Below are 22717 nucleotides of genomic sequence, written 5' to 3' on the forward strand. Positions count from 1 at the left end.
CAATCATATAGTATGGAGGCTCTGAAGCTCATCCAAGCCCCTGCAGTGTCTATAAGTTTCAAACGAGTGCCACAAAAACGGTAAACTTGTTGATCACTCTTGGCTTACCACTGTTTTTCTTAATACTACCCCTTCTTCTTTGCTTCCTTTGATCAAAAGGGATGTCCTAGGACCACTGTTTTCTAAGCGTACACATTTTTTTGGCTCTTTCTTTTATCATTCAAAAAAAATTGTTTTGGGGTCTAACAACAATAATAAATGATGATAGGTGACTTGAGACTTTGGTCAAATTCATGGGTTAAACTGATATTTATCTAAAATTTAAGAGTTAAACTAATATTTTATTTAAAATTTAGGAGTTAAATTAATATTTTATCTAAAATTTAATGATTAAATTAAAAAATTAACTTCTTTTACTAACTAGCCACACCATCAAATTAAGACATTTGATAATTCAATTATCAAAACATTATAAATCAATAAAATAAATTACTATAATATTACTTTTTAAATTCAATGATAAAAAATGAATATTAAAATAAAATTGATCGTGAATTATAGATTATGGTTGAAGAAAGTATTATGTATGAGTAGCCAAGTAACCAAAAAGGTTGACAACATATAGAACTTTTGGAAGGGGCACTTAAATAATTAATTTCATTTATAGTTGGAACCAGCATGGGCAAATAAAAAAGTTTTTGCTGTAACAATCTGAATTTTTGAATCAACGTTTGAGTGTTGATTCAGATTAGTGATAAATTATTTAATTAGGGTTTGGGTTTCATTGGGGAAAGTTCAGATTTATTTTCACAGGTTTTGAGGTCTTTTGTAAGTAATTAATTTTTTGGGGACTTTTGAGAGTTGAGTGAGAGTTAGAGGACTATTTGAGTGATTTACCCATCTATTGTCTCAAAATATCGATTTATTTATTTTTATTAAATATAGGGAGTTTACAAATGATAATTTATTTTAAAGACTCACAACCATTTGTTAATAAATATTTAAGACCGAACAAAAAAATCTTTTATCCCGAGATTGTGCCCTACTCTTGCCTCTTATTTTAATTTTTTTGACACGTGTTTCGTTAATAAATTTCTTTATTTTATTTTTTGCTTTAAAATATTAAAAATTTGGTGTTTTTTCTTCTTTGGCTTATATTATATTATAATTTATATTTTGAAATTTATTTTAAATTTCAATTGTACCAAATATAAAAGTTATAACAATAAATAATAAATAGAAAAATCAAATCAAGTGATCATTACATTTTATAATTTATAAATACATTTTAAATATAATATCTTTTACTTACATTAATTTTCTTTTATTTGATGTTATTTATAATATCTTTCTATTTTCTATTTTTCAATTAGTGTTAAAAGTCTTAATTTAAACTAAGTTTGAATTTGAACAAAAATACAGTAGTTAAATTTAAAATTAAACATGCAAATTAAAAGTCTTACTTGATCTGATTTTTCTATTTTATTAGTTATTGTTATAATTTTTATATTTTATACAATTGAAATTTAAAATAAATTTTAAAATATAAATTATTACTTAATATAAATAAAAGAAGAAAAAAAAATCAAACTTTTAGTATTACTAAAACAAACAAACAAAGTTTAAAGAAATTTATTAAGAAATATGTATCAAAATATTAAAGTAGGAGGCAGGAGTAGAGGCACAATCTCAGGGCAGAAAAGTTCTGGTCCTAAGACCTTTGGAATAACACATGTTCTTATAATTATTGAGATAATTTGGTTCGTGAAAAATATTTGTTTGTTATATTATTTAACTATATTCACGAATAAAAGTTTTTTTCCCCTTTTGTGTGCTTCTTCATATGTCTCATCAATAATTTAGTTCCACATATTAATGAAAATGTGTTTTATTTTTACTTGCTATAAGGGCAGCTTTGGCAATCAACCTTCCTGAAAACTATTGAGACTGCCATATTTAATGTAATCAGAAATTCACGCCAAGCTGAACTCAATCTTCTTAGTGCTCGTCAAAGTACATATTTTGATCTGTGTAATGGGATCAGCAACATCGAAGCGTCCGATCAACCGTGTAAAGAACCAGTTGTTTTTCTATTGTGAATTTGATGTTATCAGCCTGTTCCAGTACGGTATCAGCAGGATCAATCGTATCTCAATATGACAAAATTTTGAAGAGATGCAGGTGGGATATGTACCTCGCGGAAACCATGCTGTTCTCCCTCATACTCCACAGAGCAACAGGCAAACATTTTTCCTTTAATGCCCTGTAGATTTTACGAGATTGATCCGGGGGTACAACCTGTGACATATAAAGGCTATTCAAGCTACTCGTCATATTTACAACAAGATACTCGTATCAGTAAGTCTTCATTACTGTGTACCAACAAAAAAGAAATTGAAGAAAATTTATGTACCTTATCTTCCAGTCCCTGAAAGAGAATGATGGGACAAGAAAATTTATCCACAAAATTGATAGGTGATCGTTCAAAGTAAGCCTTCTCTTCTCCTGGAATGGTCAAGGATATGATAAGCAACTAAATGGATAAAAGTTATAATCAAACTCAGGCATTGGTTATCCTTTTCTAATTACCAACGAGTTTATCATTATAATGGGACTCAAATTTATGCATTTCGGCTCTCAACAAGCTAAGGTCAGCTACCTGTTCACAGAGGATTATTACACATAAAACAAATGTCAGGTTTAATTTCACTCATAAGATTCAAGGAAACATATATGCATAAGGCGTTAATACACAACACAATGAAAGATGCCAAAGTTAAATCGAAAATAATGATGATATAATTACCCCATAGAGGGAAGCTCCAGCCTTGAACGTATCTCTAAAAGCAAGGGCCGCTAAGGTTGTCTACCCGCCAGCAGAGCCTCCTGTTATACAGAGTCGTTCCTTATCAGCTTTCCCATTCTCCAACTAGAGAACAGAAAAATGTATTGTCACGATGGGCAGTGTCATATATACTCGATCATTAGTATTTAGAAATGATCTAACAAATTACCAAAAACCTAGCACAGCTGCAACAGTCATCAACATCGACAATTCCCCACCGCCCCAAAAGTCGTTCCATAACCTACAAAATTGTCATGTGATTCAAGAAAGGCAGCGCATTAAATCAGATATAAACAGAATTAATTTGTTCAGAGATGCTAATGGTGTGTGCATGTTTTGCTAAAGGAAAGGAGAACATACCAGTGCTTCCACAATAATTAACATCCACAAATGCCCAACCTCGACTAGTCCAGTAATGGATGCTGAGATTCAAAACTCCACGAGTTTCAGCAGTAGGCCCTCCTGCCATATATTACATAGATACAAGAGTCATGATGCAATCAAGTACGGAAAAGAATTTTCTTATCTGCTCGAGAAAATACTCGTTAAGCAAATATCATACCTTGACTTTCCAACAGCTACGGTGGCTTTTCTTCCTGGCAAGCTTGATAAAGGGGATTTTTTTGGTGGATAATAGCATGTATAGGCATTTTGGCCAGGAACCTCAGTTGGAAATTCAATTAACTCTGGCCGACTGAAGTAGGCCTCGTACTTTAAGCAATCCAATGAAGATGACCAAACAATCTTGAAATCAACTACGTTTAATTTATGACCATCTAGCGTCACCTTCGAAGACAATGAAAGATTGCTATGAGTGTGACTGTCATCAAAGGATCTCTAAAATATTATTGAAATGTAAAGAAGAGGACAGCATTACCTTAGCCACTGATGAAGGTTGAACTGCAGAGACTCCCTCAACATACAGATAATTATTCCATGAAGTCCCCAAAACAGATAACATGCATCTTTAAAAAGACGTTCCCACACAAAACTAAATTTAAAGATAATATTAGAAAAAATTTTGGGATACCGAAAGTTCAATATTTTCTATATCTGTGAAAGGAATATCAAGCAGAGAAAATGAACCCTGAGCATCATCCAAAATTCCAAGATAAGACCTCCCATTCTTCCTGCATTTAGACATCCACAGTTTCACTCAACAAAACCAAAAACATGTTTTAGTTCTCAAAGGCCTTATCCATATTATGAAGTGTGATGGCCAGTAATTTTTCATTACTACCTGTAGGTGCAAGCAATTAAGGTTTTTCCAGCATCGCTCTTGATGAACTCATAAGAATTCATTCCAAATACCCATAATGGTCTTGTGAACTCAGCATTCAAGGGATAAAGTGCAAACACCTCATTCTTAGATTCAACCTGTTTCCAGAGATGATAGGAGGTGATTAATTTTGATACACACTTCAAGCTCGGAGAAGTGCACAGCGAAGTATATAATGCAGAAAACCACCAACACGATTTTGGAAGGGGGAGGGGAATCGAGAGAAAACAAATATATATATTTTTTGGAGATGTTGGTTTATGGAGAACTATTAGCCATGTAAGACTAAATACACAATTGATATCTTGTTAATATTGATTTTTTTTTTAAAAAAAAAAAAGAAGATGCATCAGGTAACCATGGACATCAGGATAAGCCCAATACTGCTGGCTAGAAAATGCAGCTTTAAATTGCCAAAAAGGAACTTACCATTTATGGAGATTCTAGAATCCATTTTTTCTATCTGTAATGAAAAAACGTTCTGCACATATTCGAAAAATATTTGAACATTTCACTGAAAACTGTCAAACAACCGATACATGGATAATCACTTTCCTATAAGATCAGAAAATATCAAAAGGAAGAGAAAAACATCAAATTAATTGGTCCAAACCTGGCAGAAATGTCCCGGTCAGTATTTTGGCGTTGATGTTGCAAGAGTAATGCCAAATTACTGGATTTTATTGCTGTTATTAAGAAACAAAAAGTTGGAAGAGGGGGAGGGGGCAAAGACAACTGTTGAAGACCGTATGGAATCTGACCAAATATAAGATGATCTTCTATTATTATTAGAGAGAATGAGATAAATTTTATAACTACATTCAATATTGTTGAATTTTGAAGTATTCTAACTTTCGATGTCAAAATTATATCCTTAATAAAGTGTCAAATACAATGTATGAAGTATATGATATTCATAATATGACTAAAGAATTATATTAGACCATGATTATAAATAGTAAAAGTGGAAGAGTTGAACCTTAAAGAAAATGATGAATGCAATGTTAAAAAATTTGGGTTGTCACAAAACAGGTGGGATTGTTCTATCAATTAATTACCCTTTTAATAAGGTTCATCGTAAGAAAAGAGACATGGCATTATATAAATTTAGAAAACTTTTATACAGCTACCTGAAAGTGTGGATGTAACGACTAGAATTATGGGTTAGTAATTTCTGGTCAACCCGAGAATAATTAAATAGCCTAATAGACCCATAGAATAGCTTGGACCAAGTAAGTTTGGAAGTGGGCTTGTGATATGCCCAAAAAGGCAGAGAATTAGGGACCATTTTAATATCTAAATGGAAGATAAGGACTAAAGGAAACATTTTACCCTTTTTCAAACCAAAAGCTGATTTCTTTTATGAATGATGATGTATTTTGCCTTACCCACTCCCCTAATTTCCCTCATTTCTCATCATTTCCTTGTCTTCTATCTTCCCTTCTTCTTCATTTTTCTTCTTTAAGAAAATCATTAAAGGTAGAAACTTGACAACCCTTCAAGCCCTTTGAAAAAATCCCAAGGTTAGAATCATAATCTCCTCACCCCAAGCTTTCATTTAAGCTCCTAATCTCTAAGTTTGGTCACCATAGCTATAAGTGGGAGTTTAAGAATCTAGGGGTTTCAAGCTCGTTTTTAGGTAAGATGAAATTAGGAATGTGTTTTTAGACTTATTTTAGCAGTATAAACAAGTTAATAACACCATTTTCATGTTATGTTAATGAGAAAAATTTGAGAAGGTTCCAAATCTAGAGGAAAAGAGAAGTTAGCTCTTAGGTGGTTTGAAACGTTTTTCAGCTACAAAGACTCTAAGGTAACACATTTCTAACCTCTTAATACCATTTGTAGACCTCCTAGTGCATTTGTCCAGCTTGCATTAATTTTAAAGCATATTTATGGAAAATTCTAAATTTAAGTGTTTCTAAGCTTGCAAATTAACTCTTTATGATCCTATTAATATCTCATAAGCTTTTAATAATGTTTGGAAATCTCAGTAGGGTTGTAGGAGTGATAAGATAATGATTTTCATGCCCAAATAGCGCATTTTTTTAGCGTGAGTATCAGTACTGAAAGAACAGTACTGATGTTGGCAAAAACAAGGAAGTTTTAAGGGAGAACTGTCGATACTCACTATAAGAATATCGGTACTAGGATCACAGTTTCGAGACCCATGGATTGGTATCACGACCAATTTTCCAGTGTTGAATTTTGCTTTCGATAATCAAGGGGAGTATCGAAACTCCCCATAGGAGTATTGATATCGAGGTAATTTTTCAAACATTGAACCTAAATTTAGTATCGATACCCTGATTAGTATTTGTAGATTGTTTTTTTTGTCCCAATTTTAAATTATTATTATTATTATTATTATAAAATAATAATTACAAAACAACAACCTAGGACCCAATTACAAGTGACCCGTCGACCCAAATCAGACCCAATAGCAAACCCAGACCCAGTTAAAAAGCAAATTCGACCTGAAGGCCAAGATCTGACCCAGCAGTCCCAAACCCGATTAGGGTTTTCACCCTAAGTCCTCTGTGCCACGAGCCCTCAGCCGTTGGATCTGTGAGAGATCCAATGGTCTAGATCTCTAATTAGATAGGGTTTTAACCCTAGTTTTCTACAAGCGCCGCCGCCAGTCCACAAGGATCGTCCATGTGCCACGTGTGAGAAGCACGCGCCCAACTCCTCAAGCCACCACCACCACCACTGTCGATGTCACCAGCCATATCCGAAAAATCTGAGTGCATTAAATGCACCCAGCTATAAATCGGTGCCACCCCTAGTCACTGCCATAGACCGGTGACTTAGAGGGAGCCCATCCCTCTTTCTGGTCTGAACAAAGCTCCACGGGGCCTATAAAACCCCATCACCTACAAGAGAGCAAAGAACCATTCGACAGCAATAGAGAGAAAAAAACCAACACAAGAGCAAGCAACCATTCGAAACCAATTACCACAACTAAAAAAATAGAGAGAGATCGAAGAAGTACTTACCCTGATTCAGAGTCTTCAAAAGTAGCCGAAGATCGTTGTTTTAAAACCGAGGTAAAACCTTTGGTTTTGTATAATTTAGGCCGATTGATAAATTTTTAGGACGAGGGAGTTTTGGATTTAGGTTGAGGGTTTGGAGATCTACGATTTGGGGAAATTTTTAGGTCGTTGGCTAGTGACGCGGCGGCTGGAATCCCCAGTATAATGGTGGCCGGTGGTGGTCGGCCTACCTCCGGCGAGGAATTTTAGAGAGAAGCCAGAGCTTCTCTATTTTAGAGAGAGAAGAAAGAAGGAGAAGTGAAGAGATGAAGGCCATTTTCGGCCATTTAAGGGTATTTATACCCAATGTTAAACAACGTCGTTTCAAGGCAGAGCTGTGCGTTTTGGGGCACATGGGAAAATCATTCTCGTAGTCATTGGGCTTTGTAATTTTACGATTTAGTCACTGAAATTAATTTATATGTATTTTAATTTGGATCTCTGATTTTATTTTATTTTATTTTAGTCACTGCCTTTATTTATATATATTTTGGGTAAATACCCAATTTAGTCCCTATTATTTTAGTAGTTTTTATTTTAATCCTAAATAGTGATTAGGGTTAAATTATCATTCTAGTACCTCAATTATTGATTTTTCTATTTATGGCCATTACTTTTGTTTGTTTTGTATTTTAATCCTCGAATTTATTTTTTAATTCATAATATTATTGGTTTATTTACAATTGTAATACCTAACATATTAATTATTTACATTTGTTTCCTTAATCTTTTGTTAGTTTTGTTAGTTTCCTTAATTGACTAGGGAGATATTTTTTCGAGATTATTCGTATTAAAATATCCTTTTTATTTTTTCTAAAAAAGTATCATAATTTTAATATATTCAAATTTGTCAATTTTAAATAATTAGATATGCTAATCGTGTAAGTACCATTGTGGGCGTTGTGGGGGTGTTAATCCTTCCCCACGCGTACCGACTCCCGAACCCTTTTCAAAGTGAATTTCTGGTTAATTGCATATCAATTTTATCTTTTAAAATTATTTTTCTTAAAATTATTTCAAAATGTATTTTTAGGTATTCGATTTGCCTAATCCAAAAGGTCGATGGAGACTCCAAACCTATGTATTTGTTTTATTTTAAAACCCAACATGTTCCCAAAATTAAGTTGGATCGATCCCCGAAAAATCCCTAAAAAGCCGCAGGGACCGTTTCGATTGATACCTTAGCTTGGGAGTATTGATACTAATATGAGAGTATCAACACTCTCTGTTTTTTCCATAGTTTAAATAAGCCGTCAAGTATTGTTACATAGGTGGAATATTGATACTCATGGGCCAGTATCGATACCATCATACTTTTGCAAACAAGAGGAACATTTTGAGGAGCCAATGTTTATACTACTTTCCAAACTGGCGCCAGGTTTTGAGTACAACTCGAGTTTATTATTAGTGGGAATGTAATGTATATGAACCCTTTTTATATTCGAGTCGTAATTGTATTTGGAACTTTTGTAAATTTTGGTTTGAATTTATTTTGGGGGCTCCCGTATTTTGTAAATCAACTATCATATATTATTTTGTCTTAATTTCATAGATGAAATCTTTAATGGATGTTTATGTCATTTTAAAAGAAAAGTTTTGGGTTAACCACATCAGTGGTTCTGTGTGATGCCCTAGTATGTTGATTTTAGGGTCGTATTGGATTAGGATGCTACAGTGGAGTTGTCTTATATATTGTATAATGATAAGCAAAGGGATTCCACGTCGACATAATACGATTAAACAATTGATCTCAATTGAAGTTGTCTTTATTGATTTTGTAAAATTAATAGATGATATTGTGGATCCACTAGCCAATGGATTGAATCGAAATCAAGTATATAAAACACCAAAAGGAATGTAACTAAAAGCCCATAAATATTTAAGGGGTTATGTGAAGGAAAACCCAACTTAGTTGACTGTAGATCTCAAGGACTAAGTTCAATAAGACAACCTACTTGTATGGACAATGTGAGGTCACTATGGGAGTTCTTATCCCAAGTCCATTCATGTGATGAAAATGATGACTAAAATATAAGCGATGTTTTCATGACCAATACGTGTTTTCTGTGAGTCGAACAACATAAGTCACCTATGTAAGAGTGAAGTAAAGCCACTTCAAGGAGACTATTGGGGCATAGTTCTTTAAGCTCTTGCAAAACCATAAGATGTTCATGGCCATATGGACATGACCATAAGAACCAAATTCTTGTTAGTGAGATATTTGTTTGAGGTATGTCATCACTTACACAAATGACAGGATAGTTCAAGGATAACACATCTATTGGACAACTAAGGTAAACATATTGTAGACACCTATTTTGTTCGGGTCGGAAAAAAGTATTAATTATTATTATATATTATATTATTATTATTACATATTAATACATATTACATGTTTGTAAGCTACTCCAGAAGCCCAAATGGAGACTCAACCAGCAGCCCAAGTGCAACATTTACAAGCCCAGCATATTGACCCAGTGAAACCCACTGGAGCCAGACCCGAGGTCTACGACCAGACCGACCCAGACTCTTTAGGACTTCATGTTCTCTGCCCTAGCGCCACCCAACATCATCCGTTGGATATGGACCCAAATCAACAGTCCAGATCCAAAGCTATATAGGGTTTGAAACCCTAAACTAAAGTCAACCACCAATGCCTATCCAGTTTCCCCAACCGCACCAAACACCATCGAGCCACCACCAAGCCCCGAGCCATCACCATCACCATCACCTGCAAACAACACCCAAATTATTCAACCAATCAAATAACTATATCATTACCCACCGAAAGTTCAATCAAATTTCCAAGTCAAAAAAGTAAACCACCTAAACCCATCAATATCTTACCATAAAGAAAAATAAAGAAAAAGATGGGGGATTTGGTAAGGAAAAAACATAAAGAGAGGGATTCGATGTGTGAAAAAAGAGGATTTGGGTTCTAAAAGAAAATAATAGAAAATATTTGAACCCAAAATCAACAAAAGAAAAAAATAAAGAAAATCAAGAGGAAACTTACCAAGGTTCGAAGCCTCGGATATTCCCAAAGGTCGTCGTAGTTGAAGAATACGAAGAGTTCTTCATAGATATACGGCTTGTGAGCATTTTCCAGGCGAAACGAAGCTCGGATCCGTGACTAGCATCACAAGACGCTTCGAATGGTGCTATTATCTCTCCTCTCCGACGTCGGCGTACGGCTACTACCGCCGGTCAGTGGCGGCAGACACGGTAGAGCTCCACCGGCTATGAGCTTCACTTGAAGCTCTGGAGAGAACTCTCCCCTTCTCTCTCATTTTCTCTCACGTGCAAAGAGAAAAATAAAGAAATGGGATGATTTTGGTCTGAGTTTGGCCTTATATTCAGTGTATGAAACGGCGTAGTTTCATGAAGGACCGGGATAGCATTTTCCCCCCTGGGATATTCACGAGAGAGGTCCCCTTTATCTTGTAGCTTGTTAATTTAATCATCAATGCTATTTTAATATATTTTTACTGCGATCTTTTATTTTGTGTATATTATAATTTAGGCATATTATTATATATTTTAATATATTATTATTATATAATATATTATTATTGTAATCATCATCATATTCGTTTATGTATTTTCCACAAAACTGGAAACTAAATATTGGTCTTTGGATCCCACCCGCTCTGTTTTGAAAACCGGACCAGACCGGCTGGTTCAACCGGGAACCGTTGCTTAGTCCGGTTCAATCTAAACCGGTTGAATCGCTATTAGTGAACCGGCCAGAACCGCTGAACCGTTAGAACCGGACCGGCTAAAAACCGGGAAAAATCGGGATATTTGTTTTTTTTTTTAAATTAAACCAAACAACGTTGTTTGTTAAACGAGCCAAGTTGAACTCGAGTATTGCGAGCTCGACTCGAACTTGAAAACTTTAAAAGTAAGCTCAACTCAACTCAAACTCACAAGCTAAAAATTATCAAGTTCAACTCAAACTCGAAATAATATTGAAACTTGAACTCAAAAAGGTTTGAACTCAAAAAAAAATTAGAAGCTCAATTGAAGCCTAAAATTCGAGCTTGATTGAAGTGAAAGAATAGTTTACTCAATGCTCACCAAAAGGCTCCATGATTTTGAATGTCAAATTACCTCTATTATTTATAGAAGTTAGTTGTGATGCGCTTCTATGTTTCTTAGCAATGTGAGATTGTTTTGTTCTCATATTTTTACTCTTTAGACTTTTGGGATGCTCTTCTATGTTTCTTAGCCATGTGGGATTGTTTTAAAAAAAAAATTAAACCAAACAATATCATTTTGTTATGATTTTTTAACCCTAAATTTATTTTTAATTATAGTTATATAATTATATTTATTATTTAATATGTTTACATTAAATATTATGTTGTAGTTAATTTGAATCATTTTGTTTCACTTGATTTATGGTTTTTAACTTGTATATGTTATGACTTGCTTTGAATATAACTTGTGAAATAAAAAATTATTTTTTATTAAATATTTTTGTATTTTTATTTAATTTTTTAAATAATTATGACGTCGTCCGGTTCTTCCGATCGATCGAACCGATTCGACCGGTTGAGCCAATGAACCGGTAGCATGATCGGTTTACTAACCGGTTCGGTTCTGAAAACCATACCCACCCGTTAAAACACATTAATTACTAGATGACTTTGTCTCGGTTGCAGAGAGCATCCAATGGCAAGATTGTTCACCCCCATTAACTTTTACTAATATATATTTTATTGGTTTTGTTTATTTAAAAGATGGGATTAGTTGAGATAATAGCATGATTTTCTTCAGTCTTTGTAGCATCTTTCACTTTTCGTGGGTTTGAAAAGTGAAAATTTGGAGTTTATTACATATTTAGGTTTCATTACTTTGTCCTAGTATGATTTAGTCCTTTTAGTATGTAATGCCTTTTTATTACCTATTATCCTAGTTAAACTATTAAATTAGTGGGTTTTTATTCTTTATGTCATTAAATGCTATACATCGTGTGTATGTGTTTAACTAATTTATCCTAATCCATACATGTTTATATGTACTAATTATTTCACTGTATTATATTATCTCATTCATATTAACTTAAATTTTAAATTAGCCTTTATATCAATATCACGTTTGTCAAACTCGATTAAAGTGTTTAAATTTATTCAAATATTTTCAAGAACACGTATTTGTAGAACGGGCGTGGAGAGTATCACTTGATCGAAGTGATACAATCCGATACGACGTTTGAATGAACTAATGCTTGAAATAAATACTCTTATGATTCAATATATATTTATATAGCATTTTTAATTTATCCAAAGTGTTAATTTTCAATTTATATTCGATTTATATTTTATCACTGAGGAGAAATATTCTTTACGAATGAGAAATAGTTAAAATAGCTTTCCCGACAGAGGATAGCAAATTTCAAGATTTCTTATCAAGTTAAAAGATTTTCTTTAAATTATTGATTCGAACCAAATTAATCAATATTCAATAAACAGATCATAAATTAAACTTATGTTCAATTTATAAGTTCCACCATTTACGGAAATATGTAAGCGACACAGTACCAATTTTGGATGATGTGGGGTGTTAATCCTTCCCCACGCGTAATTGACTACCGGACCCATCAAATCGAATCTTTGGTAATCGCAGACCGAATTTTGTCTTAAAAAATGATTTTTCTTAAAATTATTTTTAAAAGATATTTTTAGGTATTCGACCTACCTAATCCAAAGGTCGATGGCAACTCTACTCAATTTAATCCAAAATCACCAAATTTTCTAAAATAAAAGTCGTAACTATTTTTTTAAAACAATAAACAATTGTTCCACCCTAAAAAAATGGTTATGACAGCTTGGCGACTCTGCTGGGGACTTTTTTTAGAGAGTCAAGTTGTAAGTCGCTTACACATTGTCGTTGTGGTCGAAATTATGAATTGAGTCTTTAGTTAACTTATGATCCTTTTCTTGAAATTTTTAATTGCTTCATTTTTAATTGTCATACTAACATTTGAATTTTTGCTTGCACCTTAGTCCAAGTTTGTCGAGTTTTTTTTAGTCAAAGGTAGGTACGTTTCCTCCTCACACACATCACATACATTTGCATAACGTAAGCTCTAGACACGAGCTTCGATCCAAAGTAAGTCAGTGAATGCTTTACTCTCGTAAGAATTTATTCTTCATATGAGTTTTAGCAAATAACCCATGTGATACATACTTTATACCTTCGTAGGGATTTATTCCTCGTATGGGTATAAGGTAGTGAATCCCCTCGAATTGAACTCGTTCCATTTGAAACCTGTAATGGGTGAGGATCAAGGGTTTGGTAGCCCAAGGAGGCACTGACATCAAGGACAATTCGAGAACTCTTTTCCTCATAGAGCCGAAACCATGCATATAGTGAACCGTAGAATGATCAAACCTAGGTATATTCATATTGAACCTCTGTCCGTCAGTAGGTACCCAAACTAAGTGTACACAAAGGAGGAGTGTTTCTGAACTTTTCCTTTTTGCTTTAAATTCTCTCGAATAAAAAGCATGTGAATTAGATACCATGTAGTTAGGATTAATTTCTCGAAAAATCATTTTGGGTAGATAGCATGTCCGGATAGGAATGTTATTTAATTAAAGCATGTTCGGGTAGATATCATGACGGGTAGGTGTTATATTCATCTTTGAATAACATTTATCTGTATCGATTGTTTCACCAGTACTAACTAATTTCTTTTCTTTTGTTTGTGTACACTAACATATTTCTTTTCTTTTGATTGTGTCATTTTTCATTTTTACATTGCGTTGCATTTTCATGACATAATACGAGAAGTATTGATCCGCAAGGGGATATTCATGAGAAAATTTTCTCAAAGAAGAGATAAAAAGTTTTCAATCAAGCGGTCGCGTACACAGACATGTACCAAGGGCTAAAAGAAGTTGAGAGCACAAAATGAGACTTGTTCCAAGATCATGACGCATTCGACTGAAGTGGTAATCCACTGATTCGAGGAGTAATCCAACACTGGAGTATTTTCTACAATCATGTCATCACTAGTCATCCAAGAGCGACATAGTGACATCAGTATCGCTGAGGCATTAACGGAGTTGGTTTACAGAGTATTGAGGGGCATCAGTTTCAAATATGAAGATCCAATATGAAACTATGAGCTCGACGATCGTGCAGTATTCGAGACTAAAATGATGATACAGTGATTCGAGGAGTAATCCAGAACTGAAGTTTTCTCTACAATCATGTTAGCACTAGTCATCAAAAAGCGATGCACTGACTTCAGCACCGTTGAGGCATTAACAAAGTTCGTTTACAGAGCATTGAGGGGTATCAGTTCCAAATATGAAGATCCGAGACAAACCAGTGAGCTTGACGATTGTGCAGTATTCGAGATTGAAATTATGATTCATTCATCCGAGGAGTAACTCAACAGTAGATTCTTATCTATAATCATCTAATCGCTAGGAGCGGTGCACTAACTTCTGCAATGAATTCCACTTTAGATGTAACAAATGACAAACTTCATTAGATCAAGTGGGATGTAGAAAAGAACACTGTAAAGCCATATGACACTGGCCCATCCCCATCATATCCTTGAATCCTTGTAAATCCCCAGTTTGCATATACAGTAACTAAAGTAGCAACCAACTGTGCAATAACAAAGGAAGTGACCAGTAGTAGTCTAGGACGCTCAACATAAGACCAACCATGTGATCCAGTCATGAAAATTAATGCCTAGCTCACAATGCTCACTTGTAAATATAAAGCACTCGTCATTTGATCATTTCTGTCCTTTAGATACCTTACACCAAATTTGTCCAAGAAGAAGTCGGTATCATGCATAACCTATAAGAAAACGACAGTCATCAATGCTAAAAAACCTCCAAACACAATTCCGGTTGCCATTGTTTTTTTCTGTTTCCAGCTATCAGGCAAGGGAGATGGCTTTACTCTGTCCTTTTAAATTGTCATGATGATTCCACTATTTAGAATGACAATGATCAAAACCATGGATAGATAATTCTTCATCTTCTGAAAAATGATTCTACTAGTTAACAACATACTGACAATAATGCTTAGTCCAGAACAATATTTGAAGTGCTCCATGCCGCACCAATAGTATCGACCACAGCGATATCAATATCAGTCTTCTTTAAAACAGGAGCATCATTAACACCATCTCCAATCATTCCACAAATGTGCTTCCTCTCTTGCAACTTCTTCACAATTTCGTGTTTGTGTTCCGGAAATATGCCAGTAATCCTATCTGCTTTCTAAATCAACTATTCCATAGGGAGGGCAGCTATGCTTGCATCCTTGTCTTGACCAAGAAAAGAAGCATATGGATACATGTTTGTTCCCATTCCAAGTCGTCGGCCAGTTTCCTTTACAATGGCAAGTTGATCACCCGTAATCATCTTGACATTGGCACCAAGATTGAGAGCTCTACAAATGGTCTCTACACTGTCATGCCTTGGAGGACCAAACAGAGGCAATAAACCAACAAATTGCCAAGGAGTACCATCACCTTCTTTTGTTTTTCTGGCACTTGCTATCTTGCAACACCTAATGACTGAAGTCCACGATTTGTAAACTGATAGAATGAACTTTATTCTTAACATCTTCTTTTGCATTGCAAAGGGTTAAAATCTGTTCATGAACACCTTTGCATGCTCGGTGCCAGTTATCGTTTGAATCAATTAAGCATTCCAATAATGGCAGCACCAATGGCATCTTTATTTTCAGTTCTAGTGCCTCTTGTTGTAAGTATGACAACATGTTCTTTATCGAAATCCTTTACAAACACCTCAATCAAGTTTTTATCAACTCAGTTTGTTCAAAGTTAATGTTCACGTCTTATCACTACAAAGGACATCCATATCAACCATTTCTTTAATGGCAGTTATTCGCTTGGTAATAACACCCTGCTGAGACAGCCTGTGAGATCCGATTGTCATGGTCATCATTTTCAAGGACGAGGATCTAAAATGAAACAATGGTCTACTTCAGACTTAACCACCTAAGCAAAGACATGTCTGTAAATTGGACTGTCTTGTAATGTGAAGACTTTTATCACTAGTGAAAATAGTTCTACGATATTCATCGTTGGGATCAATATTTTTGCATCTGCATTTTCATATTTGCATTTTGCATCTGCATTTCATTTTTAAGCATTTTTATAAAAAAAACAAGGAGCTAATTCATGGAGGATTCGATGAAGTGGTCCTAACCACGTGACACCACATGGAAGCAAGAAGTTAAAATCAGTACAGTTGGAGCTTGTTTAGCTCGTTGTAGGATTGAGCCTTCCAGAATTATATGAGAAAAGAGTCCCCATATCTTGAGGGCTACGATGTTGATCTCCTATACAACGACCACATAGGAAGCTCCAGACATTCCGCTAAAAACTGTAAGGCACTAAAGCGCAAGATCCAGAACTTGATGGATTCAGGGGCATGAACAATCAAAGAAGAATGGGGGCATGACATTTACCACATTGCAATGAGAACATTGTTTTGTTTGAACAAGTTTTTGTTCTATCTTTTCTATTTGTTTAAAATTTTAAACGACTGAACTTATGCTACCTTCTAAGGTGGAATAATTGAACGAGTTTTAATATTTAGTTCTTCGAATATCAAATTAATTAAGGATTCTTTTAATTTTTCAAGAATTATGGATTTTTGACATGTGTCAAGATTAGGCCCCTCTTATCCTGTCTAAAAAATATACCTTGATTTTTTACCCAAAATAACCCATAGTCATTACCAAAAGACCAAAGTTTGACATTACCTTTCCTTGATATACAAAGAGTCATACACATACCATTCTTTGAGTCAATAAAATCACACCAACATTTTTCTACCAATAAAACCTAAGGCATTGAGTACAAGATGTTCACTTGAACATGAACCTTCTTACCAGAAGACACAACTTGGGGCATCTCGCAGGAAACCTGAACATTGAGACATACTGGGAACAAGAAGCATAAAAGAGAATTAATTTGAAATAATTATATATCATGCATTAATTACATTGTTTCTATGTGAATAGAATTAATCCTGAAAATCTATCCCCCTGGGGATACCTCTTCTTCTAAGACTTCTGTGTATGAGATGATGAACTATTTTTTTTCATTTGTCCATATATGTATATATATATATATATCTTATTGTCCCCTTTTGAGTCTATATTATTTTTCTTCTGATTTAACCCTAACCAAGGATTACCCTCCACAATGGGTGTAAGGTGGAAGAAATATGCCCACATGAGTGAAGAAATTAATCCAGAGTAGATACCGAAAGGTGAAACAAATGCCAAGTTTAGATGTGTGTAGACTACAAGGATCTCAATCGAGCAAGTCCAAAAGATAATTTTACACTGCCACATATTGACACATTGGTTGACAATACAATTGGTCATGCTTTTTTCTCCTTCGTGGATGGTTTTTCAGGGTACAATCAAATCAAAATGAACCCTGAAGATAGGGAAAAGACAATGTTTAATGATGATGTGGGGCTTCTTTTGTTACAAGGTGATGCCCTTTGGACTCAAGAATGACGGGGCAACATATTCAAGAGCCATGATTACTTTGTTCCACAACTTGATGCATAAAGAAATAGAAGTATATGTGGATGATATGATTGTCAAATCATAAACCGAAGAAGAACATGTGAAGGTCCTAAGGAAGCTATTTTAAGATTGAGAAAATACATGTTCAAACTTAATCCATCTAAGTGCACTTTCGGAGCTACTTCAGGGAAATTATTGGGATTTATAGTCAGTGAAAATGGGATAGAGATTGATCCTGATAAAGTCAAAGTAATCTTGGAATTACCAACCCCAGAACATAAAAAGAAGTACGAGGATTTCTAGGGATGTTAAATTATATTGCCAGACTCATCTTAGTTAACTGAGAACTGTGATCCGGTCTTCCGATTATTGAGAAAGCAAAACCCAGGAGAATGGGATGATAGTTGCCAAGAATGTTTTGACAAAATTAAGAGTTATTTGACTAATGCCCACTCTTAATGCCAACAATCCCAAACAAACCATTGATCATGTACTTGACTGTCTTTGAGAAGTCAATAGGATGTGTATTGGCACAACATGATGAAACTGAAATAAGAGAAAGAGCTATTTATTTTCTCAGTAAGAAATTCATTGCATGTGAGACTCGATATTCCTTGATCAAAAAGTTATGTTGTTTTTAGTATGGACTACTAAGAGACTGAGACAATGTTTGTTGTATCACACAACTTGGTTAATATCAAGACTGTATCCATTAAAATATCTGATGGAATCAACTGCTTTAACCAGAAGAATGACAAGATGGCAAATGTTGTTGTCCGAATTTGACATAGTCTATATAAATCAGAAAGCAATAAAAGGAGGTGCTATTGCTGATTTCCTAGCAAGAAGAGCATTAGAAGACTATGAGCCAGTAAAATTTGATTTTCCAAATGAGTACTTAATGAGTACATTTGTGGCAGAAGAAGATGCTCCGAATAATGAGGCATGGAAATGAACTTTGATGGTGCCTCAAATGCTGTGGGACATGGAATTAGGGCAATATTAGTTTCACCATAAGGAGATCATTATCCTTTTACTAGTAAGCTCGCATTTGAATGCATAAATAACAAGACATAATATGAAGCATATATATTGGGTATTCAAGCTTTAATTGAGCGTAAAATTAAAAGATTGGAAGTATTTGGTGATTCTACTTTGGTTATTTATCAACTTCGAGGGGAATGGATGACTCGAGACTCCAAATTGATAGAATACAAGGACTTTGTGATGAATTGGATCTAATAGTTTGAAGAAATTTCTTTCACTTATATTGCCCGTGAAGAAAATCAATGGTGGATGCTCTGGCTATGTTGGCATCCATGTTGAAGGCTGATGATTAGTCTCGAATGATGCCTATTCGAATGACTATAAGAAATACCAGCTTATTGTTGCAATATTGAGGAAGAGGAGGAATACGGACTCCCATGGTATTATGATATTCTCCAATATGTGAAGTATCGAGTTTCCAGCTGAGGCAACTAAAAATGACAAATGAACTTTGAGAAGATTGACAATAGAGTATGTTCTCGATGGAGACATTTTGTACAAAAAAGCAAAGCTCAAGTGCTTTGCGATGTGTGGATAAAATTGAGGCCAAGAAAATACTAAGAAGTCTATGAAGGGTTTTGTGGAACACATGCAAATGAATTCACAATGGTTAGACAGATCGTGAGATTTGGATATTACTGGTCTACTATGGAAGGAGACTGCATCAGATTTTCTCGAAGATGTCATAAATGCCAAATCTATAACCAAATACATGTTCCCCTTCACCACTACATGTAATTAATGCACCTTGGCCATTTTCAATATGGGGCATTGATGTCATTGGGGTAATTTCACCGAAAGCTTCAAATGGACATCGTTTATCTTAGTGGCTATTGATTACTTCACCAAATGGGTGGAATATGCCTCTTATGCTAATGTTACAAAAAGCAGTTTGCAGATTCTTAAAAAGGAAATCATTTACAGATATGGAATACCAGAAAGGATCATCACAGATAATGTGTTGAATCTGAACAATGATTTAATGAAAGAAGTTTGCACAAAATTAAAGATCAAACATCACAACTTGGCTCCTTACCGCCCAAAAATTAATGGGGAAGTAGAGGCAGTGAATAAAAACATCAAGAAGATCATCACAAAAGCAACTGAAATATATAGAGACTGGCATGAGAAATTACCTTTTGCACTGCTTGCTTATCGCACATCCGTTCGTACATCTACTGGGGCAACATCATTTTCTTTGGTATATGGGATGGAAGCAGTTTTACCTGTTGAAGTAGAAATTCCTTCTTTGAGAGTATTGATGGAATTGAAACTTGATGAGGCTGATTGGGTAGAAAGTAGATTTGATCAGTTGAATTTGAATGAAGAGAAAAACTAAGAGATATTTGTTATGACCAAATGTACCAGAAAAGGATGATGCAAGCTTATGACAAGAAAGTCAGACCTTGAGAATTTCATGAAGGTGATTTAGTACTGAAAAAGATCCTCCCTATGCAAAAAAGACTTTCGTGGGAAGTGGATGCCAAACTGGGAAGGTCCTTATGTTGTAAAAAAGGCCTTTTTAGGAGGAGCTTTAGTTTTGACTGAAATGGATGGAGAAGATTGGCCTAATCCTGTGAATTCTGAATCAGTCAAGCAATATTGCACTTGAAGAAGAAAAAATAAAAGAAAAAAGAAAAAAAGAAAAGAAAAGAAAAAGGGACGAGAATCGAGTCAAATGACGCATCAAACTTCAAACCATGAGATTGATCAAGCACAATCATTCCAGAATCATTTCACTCAAAGATCATGGAGCATCCAGAGAACATTAAGAGAAAGATACATACGCAGATTCAAGTCGAGCAAGACATGATTGAAAGCATCATAAGGAATTGATCCTTGGTTCAATACACTAAACACTTGTTTAGGTTTTTTATCCTTTCTTTCATAACCATGAACCATGGCTTACCATATGTGCCTTAAAAAGCCCCTTCTAATCATACATGGATTTCTAAAACCGAAGAGACTATCTTCAGATTTCATCCCGCACATCAGGATTAATTTTATTTGCAAAAGGTTTTCTAAAATCTTTGATGCATGATAGAAAAAATAACAAAGGGGGTTCAAAATGTAAATTTTGAATAACGTTTTGAAACCAAAGGAGGATTCGAGTTGAAAACTTGAAAAGGTGGCTCAAATATAAAAATTGTACAGCTGAGGTGATCACAAAAATTCCTTGATAAGACATCGTACAATCCGAGTGTGACCATGATAACTGGAGTTGGAGAACACTTTTAATAGAGGACCATACAAGCTACCCCATCATATCAGTGAACATCAAATAAACAAGAAGGCCAAACCATTGACCCAAAAACAACAACCTGAGATATTTTACCATTTCCTCACCTAACCACTCCCTAAAGATAACTTTAATATTGACACTTGTCAAATAACTATAATTTATTGAAGGATTAACAGTGTAATTAATTCTTTGATATCCAATGAGCTCTAGTTTTATGATTTCTTAATTGTAAAACCTAGAAAGGGGCAATATTTTCAAAATCCTTGATTAAACATTTTTCAAAACTCTTCTAATTGATATTTTCAGATTTTAAAAATAAAAGAAGAAGAAAAACACTTTTCAAACAAGACAATCTCTCTAGAGTGGATCTTGGTTGACACGTGTCTCTCAGACACAAAGCTCATGTTTAGAATCAGCGTTGAAGTAAGTAACGATGAACAATGAGAGCATCTTTGAAGATTCAACAGCTAATGTTGGGGTATCTTTGGAGATTCAACATCCCAACATCGATTATTAAGGCATCTTTGGGGATTCAATATCTTGATATGAATGATCAAATCTTCTGAAGGCATTTTCTCCACCAGCAGGAACAATTTTCTTTCAAAACAAATTTTGTCTCATTTGAGACATAAAGAATCATTGAGTTTGTTTCTTAGAAAACAAAATTTTGTCTCTTTTGAGATAGCTTCTTTTGAAGCGTCATCTCTGAATCGGTTTCTTTTGAAACCAAAATCCCCTGGCTAAGACTCATGAACAGATGAGCAGTGTCAACCCTAGATAGCCAAGACTTATCATAGTATGAGCAGTGTTATCATCCTTAGATGGACAAGACACATGAACAGAAGAGCAGTGTCATCCCTTGACCAGATCTCCTCATTATATAGGAGTTGTGTCAACCTAGATAACCAGCCGTCCCCATCAGAGTGAAACAGTGTTATCACCTTTAGATGGCCAAGACTCATGAACAGATGAGCAGTATCATCACACGATCATATCTCCTTATTATGTAGGAACTATGTCAACTCGGATAACCAGTTGTCTTCATCACGTATGAGCTGTGTTATTACCTTTAGATGGCCAGAACTCTTCATCACGTGTGAGCCGTGTCATCACCTGACCTGATCTCCTCATCATGTAGGAGCTATGTCAATCCTTGATAACCAAAACTCTTCATCACGTATGAGTCGTGTCAACCCTTATACGACCAGAACTCTTCATCACGTATGAGAAGTGTCGTCTCCCAAATCAAACAACAAATCTCAAAACCAAAAAAAGAGAACCGGACAAAAACTGGTTGTTTTTTCATCTTTGCCCTATTCTTGTTAACACAAGAATGTGCAAAGAGGGGCAGTTGTAGACACCCGTTTTTGTCCGAGTCGGAAAAAAATATTTATTATTATTATTATTATTATTATTATTATTATTATTATTCATTTTTGCAGGCTACTCCAGAAGCCCAAATGGAGACTCAACCAGCAGCCCAAGTGCAACATTTACAAGTCCAACATCAAATTGACGCAGTGAAACCCACTGGAGCCAGACCCGAGGTCCACGACCCGATCGACCCAGACTCCTTAGGGTTTTATATTCTCTGCCCTAGTGCCACCCAACATCATCCATTGGATCTGGACCCAAATCAACGGTCCAGATCCAAAGTTACATAGGGTTTAAAACCCTAAACTGAAGCCAACCACCAATGCCTATCCAGTTTCCCCAGC

The 22717-nt window shown here is 34.8% G+C and overlaps 2 pseudogenes; both read right to left on the minus strand.

The window, feature by feature from the left end:
- Positions 1–1871: 1871 nt before the first annotated feature.
- On the minus strand, positions 1872–3841 carry LOC120138266 (annotated as a pseudogene).
- Positions 3842–14639: 10798 nt separating this feature from the next.
- Positions 14640–16104, minus strand: LOC120138281 (annotated as a pseudogene).
- Between the last annotated feature and the right edge of the window lie 6613 nt (positions 16105–22717).

The sequence above is a fragment of the Hibiscus syriacus genome, unplaced genomic scaffold (assembly GCF_006381635.1).
Source record: "Hibiscus syriacus cultivar Baekdansim isolate YM2019G1 unplaced genomic scaffold, ASM638163v2 tig00110683_pilon, whole genome shotgun sequence".
Lineage (NCBI taxonomy): Eukaryota > Viridiplantae > Streptophyta > Magnoliopsida > Malvales > Malvaceae > Hibiscus > Hibiscus syriacus.